This window comes from Nematolebias whitei, chromosome 1 (assembly GCF_014905685.2).
Source record: "Nematolebias whitei isolate Nwh7 chromosome 1, NemWhi1, whole genome shotgun sequence".
Classification (NCBI taxonomy): domain Eukaryota; kingdom Metazoa; phylum Chordata; class Actinopteri; order Cyprinodontiformes; family Rivulidae; genus Nematolebias; species Nematolebias whitei.
Genome location: NC_056498.1, coordinates 14,594,686 through 14,601,993, shown reverse-complemented (window position 1 = coordinate 14,601,993; position 7,308 = coordinate 14,594,686). Strand labels below are relative to the sequence as shown.

Sequence of the window (7,308 nt, the reverse complement as noted above, 5' to 3'; positions counted from 1 at the left end):
TATATATATATAAACATATGTTTGTACATATACATATATACAAACATATATTTGTGCAACTTAGTTCGCTGTGGTGACCCCTGACGAAGGGGCAGCCAAAAGAAGAAAGAAAGAAAAAAAGGTATAGACTAAATGAAAATATAAACACAACACTTGTTTGCTCCCATTTTTCATGAGCTGAACTCAAAGATCTAAAACTTTTTCTATGTACAAAGTACACAACAGGTCTTATTCTCTGAAATATTGTTTACAAATTTGTGTAAATCTGTGTTAGTGAGCACTTTTCCTTTGTTGAGATAATCCAGCCACCTCACAGGTGCAGCATGACAAGATGTTGATTAGACAGCATGATTATTGTACAGGTGAACCTTAGGATGACCACAATAAAAGGCCACTCTAAAATGTACAGTTTTGTCACACAGCACAATGCTACATATGTCTTAAATTCTGAGGGAGCGTGCAGTTGGCATGCCAACTTCAGACATATCCACCAGAGCTTTTGCCTGTGAAATGAAAATATCATTAAAATAACAACTTGGTTGATACTATCAGAATATTTACATATTTTTACAGCTTCAAGGCCTCCAGGACTGTTTTCACACCATCGTAAGTTCTTTAGTTTGGACTTAAATAAAAAGCATGGTCCAAAAGTTCCCCAAAAACCACGAGACTCCCTTTCATGAACTCATATCTCATTAATGAATAATGTTCATTTTTTTAAAACAATGTCTTCTGTGAGGTGGATTGATTCTTTTATTAAAGGAGAAGTGCTCACTAACAGATTTTGAGAAAAAGGCCTAATATGTAAATAGACAAAGTCATGAATCTTTGAATTCAGCTTGTGAAAAATGGAAGTAAAAACATAAGTGTTGCATTTATATTTTTGTTCTGTGTATTTTTGAGGGAAGCGTAGAAATGGGGTTAAAAACTAGAGCAATCAAGCATTTGTTCAATTTAAGTAAGACTCCATTTCTCCAGTGTTAATGACGGTGTATGTGTATGTGCCTTACAAACTGTATACTGTAGTTTTTATATCCACTTTTATGGTGTACATTAAACATAAATTGATTTCAGCATTAAATCATTTTGAAAAAGGTTTTAATACAATAGTTTGTGCCTTTTTGTTTAAACCAATATTATATTGTACTACGTTATAAAAACTTGCACATCATAGTGTAAGAGCCAAAATGACTGTTATGTGTTGTTTAACTGTTATTGGCACAGGTGTTCAGATTTGTCCAACCCTTCAGGTACAAAGTAATTGCATGAGGGGTGTGGTCACATATTACTTAATTGATCTGGGTAATGGCACCAGTGCTGGGTTAGTAGGGTTATTTGCAAACTTTCTGTTGACCGTCACCCTTTAGAAGCATCAACCTTTAGCATCGCCACTTTTGAACGTCACTTTTTTGATCGATATCTTATCATTTTCAGTCATACTTACCAGCCATGTAAATTAATACTGGTGCTCTTTGCCGGATGGCAAAAGTCATTGTGCTACTTTTAATAAATACGCAAGACACAAGTTGGACTCAGCATGGATCATTGGAGATGAGTCATAAAATAAACCCTACTCAGCCGGCAACAACTTTATTTTGTGGATCAAAATCACTACATCTCGCGAACCAAATCATATTTTATTTTTATGATATTTGACTATGGACTAAAATAAAATTTTTGGCCGGCTGTATAGAAAGTGAAGGACCATCTTTTTGCAACGTTTCTAAGTTTTTCCCACACGTCTTTTCTAAGAACTGGTGGAAAACTTTAGTTTAATTTTATGATGCGCCTAATAATATACTGCCTAAAAACAGAAACTAATGACTGCTAATTTAACTTTGTTTTAGAAAAAGCAACAACTTAGGTTTGCTTTATGTGTGAAAGCTCATATTGCATTTCCAACACATGTAGCAACAATTTTTTCATCACATCTAAGGCATTCCTACTAGCAGAAACCACTGAATTGGTGCCAACAAGAGTGCAGTGGAACCGTATGACAGACTTATGAGTCATCCCAACCAAATTTTAATGAGGAGTTCTATATTAAAACATTTCACAGGAATTTTAGTGTGAAATGTCTTATTATATCTTAATGTTCACATCACATGTACAGTGGAGCTTGAAAGTTTGTGAATCTTTTAGAATTTTCTATATTTCTGCACAAATAAGATAAGAATGCATAAGAAGGAATATTACAGTGATTTATTAACCAAAAGTAATGGTGATATGAAATCAACATGGCGAGTAATGGATAGTGTTCTTAAATATAAAGTAAAAACAGGTATTTCACAATATTTTGTTGAGGATGACAATGAAATCCATGATCAGAATGAAATTGTAAATGGATTTAATCATTATTTTGTGAATGTTGAATCAAGCCTTGCAGCTAAAATACCAAAAGAAGACAATAATGTGAGTCATACAGTTACAGGTTGTGCCAACAGTATTTTTCTTGATGGAACTGACAAAGAAGAAATAATGAATATAGTAAAAAAAAAAAATGCAGACAAGAGATCAAAAGACTGGGTGGACATGGATATGATGTTTGTAAAGGACATAATGAGTCATGTTATCGAGCCGTTCACATATATATGTAATTTATCATTTTCAACAGGAATATTTTCAGACAATATGAATGTACCTAAGGTAATTCCTCTTTTTAATAATGGTGAGGAATGTGTGTTCAATAATTATAGACCAATATCCTTGTTACCACAGTTCTCAAAAATTCTAGAAAAACTATTTGTGACCAGATTAGATAAATTTATTACTAAACAAAACATTCTAAGTAGCAGTCAGTATGGGTTTAGAGCAAAAAACTCTACATCAATGGCTCTTGTGGAATTGATAAAACAAATAACTGCTGTCGATCAAAAACAATATTGTGTTGGTATTTTTTTATTTATTTAAAAAAAGCATTCGATACTATTGACCACACCATTCTCCTTGAAAAATTAAATAAATATGGTATAAAAGGACCAGCATTACACTGGGTATCTAGCTATTTTAAAGACAGGAAACAGTTTGTACAAATTAATGATGTAAGCTCTGACCTCTGCAGTATCACTTGTGGAGTTCCTCAAGGTTCTGTACTTGGACCAAAGTTATTTATTTTATATGTGAATGACTTTGTAAATGTGTCAGGGCTCCTTAAATGCGTTCTTTTTGCAGATGACACCACATTTTTTTGTTTGGGTAAAGTTAAAGAACGGGTGTTGAAGTTGATGCAGACAGAATTTGTAAAAATACAAACTTGGTTTAAACTTAATAAATTATCATTAAACCTAGATAAAACTAACTATATGATATTCAGTAATAAAAGAGAACTGTTGATGATCCATTTAGAGTTGATGGTGTTGAGATTTGTAGAGTTAGTGAGGTGAAATTTTTGGGTGTTATCATTGATGACAAGCTGACATGGAAACATCATATAAATTATGTAAGAATAAAAATAGCTAAATATATTGCAGTACTTTACAAAGTAAGGGAGTTATTAAATGATAAAGCTCTGTACATGTTGTATAACACAATCATTGTTCCACATTTAATCTATTCTATTCATGTTTGGGGGAAAGCGTGTAAAACAATTACAAATCCTTTTTGTGTTTTACAGAAAAGAGCTGTAAGAATTATCACCAGAAAGCATTACAGTCACCCATCAAGTAATTTATTTTATGAATTGAAGTTACTGAAGTTCCATGCTTTGGTAGATTATAATATTTTATCAGTTATGTACAGGGCTCATAATAACACATTACGTTTAAATATCCAATTAAATTTTGTTAAAAGAGAGAGTTGTTATAATCTTAAGGGGTTGGAAATATTTGTGAAACCTAAATTTTGAACTAGTCTGAAGGAACGGTCTATCTCAATCCAAGGAATTAGATTATGGAATAATCTGGAGAGTGATGTTAAAAATGCCAGATCAATGTCTAAGAGAATGATAAAAGTTGGTTTGTTAAAAAAATATGAAATAGCTTAATGTTTTTTTTTATGAATTGTTGCTCGAGAAGGAGTTGTTTATTTTGTTTTTGTTATTTGAAGATTATTATTGTTTGAATTATTTTTTTTGTAAAACGTGGCAGATATTATAAGATTTTTTCTTCTTTCTGCTGTCTTTCATTTTATTTGTGATTGTATTTCTTATTGTATATATAATTGTTTTGTTCTGTTTAAAAAAAATGAATTAACTTATAAAATAAAATAAAATAAAATAAAAATATGACCTAAAACATCATCAGCTTTTCACACAAGTCCTAAAGTAAATAAAGACCCAAGTTAAACAAATGAGACAAAATATTAATCTTGGTCATTTATTTATTGAGGAAAATGATCCAATATTACATATTTGTGATGGTAAAAGTATGTGAACCTCTAGGATTATCAGTTAATTTGAAGGTGAAATTAGAGTCAGGTGTTTTCAATCAGTGGATGATGATCAGGTGTGAGTGGACACTCTGTTTGATTTAAAGAACAGGATCTATCAAAGTCTGATCTTCACAACATGTTTGTGGAAGTGGATCATGGAGGAACAAATAAGTTTTCTGAGGAGCTCAGAAAAAGAGTTGTTGATGCTCATCAGGCTGAAAAATGTTACAAAACATCTGTAAAGAGTTTGGACTCCACCAATCCACAGTCAGACAGATTGTGTACAAATGAAGGAAATTCAAGACCATTGTTACCATCCCCAGGAGTGATGGACCAACAAAGATCATCATTCCAAGGTGTGTTATAGTCAGTGAGGTCTCAAAGGACTCCAGAGTAACTTGTAACAGCTGAAGGTCTCTCTCACATTGACTGATGTTGATGTTCATGAGTCCACCATCAGGAGAACACTGAACAACAATGGTGTTCATGGCAGGGTTGAAGGAGGAAGTCACTGCTCTCCAAAAAGAACATGGCTGCTCGTCTGCAGTTTGTTAAAGATCAAGTGGACAAACCAGAAGACTGTTGGAAGAATGTTTTGAGGACAGATGAGAACAAACTAGAACTTTTTGGTTTAAATTGAAAGTGTTTGGACAAAGTAAAACTCTGCATTCCTGCAAAAGAACCTTATTCATCTGTGAAACATGGTGGTTGTAGTATCATGATTTGGGCCTGTTTGCTGCATCTGGGCCAGGACGGCTTGTCGTCATTGATGGAACAATGAATTCTGAATGACATTAGAGAATTCTAAAGGAAAATATCAGAACATCTGTCCATGAAGTGAATCTAAGAGAAGGTGGGTCATGCAGCAACACAATGACCCTCAGCACACAAGTGGTTCTACCAAAGAATGTTCAAGAAGAATAAAGTTCATGTTTTGGAACAGACAAGTCAAATTTCTGACCTTTATCCAATCCAGATGTTGTGGAAGGACCTGAAGCAGCAGTTAATGTGAGGAAACCACCAACATCCAGAGTTGAAGCTGTTCTGAACAGAGGAATGGACTCAAATTCTTTCAAGGTGTTCAGGACTGATCAACAGTTACTGGAAATATTTAGTTGTAGTTATTTCTGCACAGGTGTAGTCACACCAGATGCTGAAAGCAAAGGTTCACATACTTTTACCACTCACAAATATGTAATACTGGATCATTTTCCTCAATAAACAAATGACCAAGTACAATATTTTGTCTCATTTGTTTAACTGGGTTCTCTTTATCTACTTTTAGGACTTGTGTGAAAATCTGATGGTTTTAGGTCATATTGATGCAGAAATATAGAAAATTGTAAAGGCTTTACAAACTTTCAAGCACCATTGTATATCACTGTTAGGGAGACAGGATATTTATTACATTTTCTGTCCATCCCCCCAGATTTCAGTCTGCATTCAAGCATATTCTGCCAGCATTTAATATATGAAACACATGAAAACTCTTATATTTTATATATTTTCTAAATATTCTTGAACTCCAGTGGGGTTTAAATGCAAAAACACTTTGCTAATCCTTACTCCCTTTTCAGTCTATGATAAAGTGAACATATCATAGAAAGCTTGTATTTAAATTTGATCACATTAGCCAAGTGGCAATAAATATCAGTTTCTTGCACATAAAATTCAAATTAATGATGTTAGTTAACAGGATGTGTGGTGTCGCCACAAAGTCTTTTAATGTTTCACAAGATGCCAAAAACACCTGAATAAATGTATCCAAATTAAATTAAATGATGTTCTTGAACCCTATGGAGTACAGCAAAAGGAAAAGCTTAGTCTCTCTGTAAAGGCTACACTCTGAATTTTGTAACTTTAACTTGTTTGTAGTTGATGAAGTTGAAAATTACAAAAAACCCTGATTTTTTTCTCGTCTGAGATTGTTTAATTGTTTATTTATATTTACGCATATGGAGGGATGGAAGGATGAAATGGAAAATTAAATGAGTCTGTAGCATCAAATCAGAAATATTACCGGTTCTAATTTGGTAACAATAGCATCAAAAATGATTATATGTGTATGAGAATATGTCCACACATATTTCAATGTGTCAAAATGGAGTCCAACATGTTCACATATAGGGACACCAACATTATAACTCCTGAATGATTCAACATACAGTCATCAGTGAGGGCTCCAATTAAAGGTAAGAACTTCAGGAATCACAATGTACATCCTGATCTACTGTCGACATGATTAACTTATAGTAAATTAGGAATAAACAGTAAGAAAGCAAGTAAACACACACATCCCCTCCCCAGCACCACAGGCAGCTGAAAACACGACATAAAGCTCACCATTTCCTTATTTTTTCCTAAAGCATTTACATCTAAACAAAATGTAAACAGCAGCAGCTCATAAAAGTTTTCACTTATTTTTGAAGTATAATGTGCTCTCCTATATGACCCAATTCATAATCCATCCTGTCTGTGCTGCTCCCAGAGACAAGTCAAGGATCAACTTTTTTCCTGGTCAGAAAAATCACTCTTCCTTCTCTTACACCACTCAGCCACCTCGTAGGCTATATACACCTTTTGCCATCTTTTAGTTAAACACCACCCCCATCCCCAGCAAAACAAAGTATTTTTGTCCAATAAAAAGGAGCATGTGTGCTGGAATGGAATCCTCACAAAAGAACAGGAAGAAGTGACTATGGAAAGAGATGTCTGGACCACCCTGCTCAACCTGCTGCCCCCGAACCTGACTCTGGAATGTAAGTAGCAGATGATGGATGGATGGATGGATGGATGGATGGATGGATGGATGGATGGATGGATGGATGGATGGATGGATGGATGGATAGATAAATAGATTGGTGGGTAGATGGATGCATGTATGGGTGGATGGATGGGTGATGGATGGATGGATGGATGGATGGATGGATGGATGGATGG

At 34.1% G+C, this 7,308-nt stretch overlaps 1 protein-coding gene across 1 annotated transcript in view; it reads right to left on the bottom strand.

The window, feature by feature from the left end:
* Window positions 1-7,308, bottom strand: part of sorcs2 (sortilin-related VPS10 domain containing receptor 2) — a 690,706-nt gene that overhangs the window by 218,052 nt on the left and 465,346 nt on the right. The window lies entirely within an intron of this gene.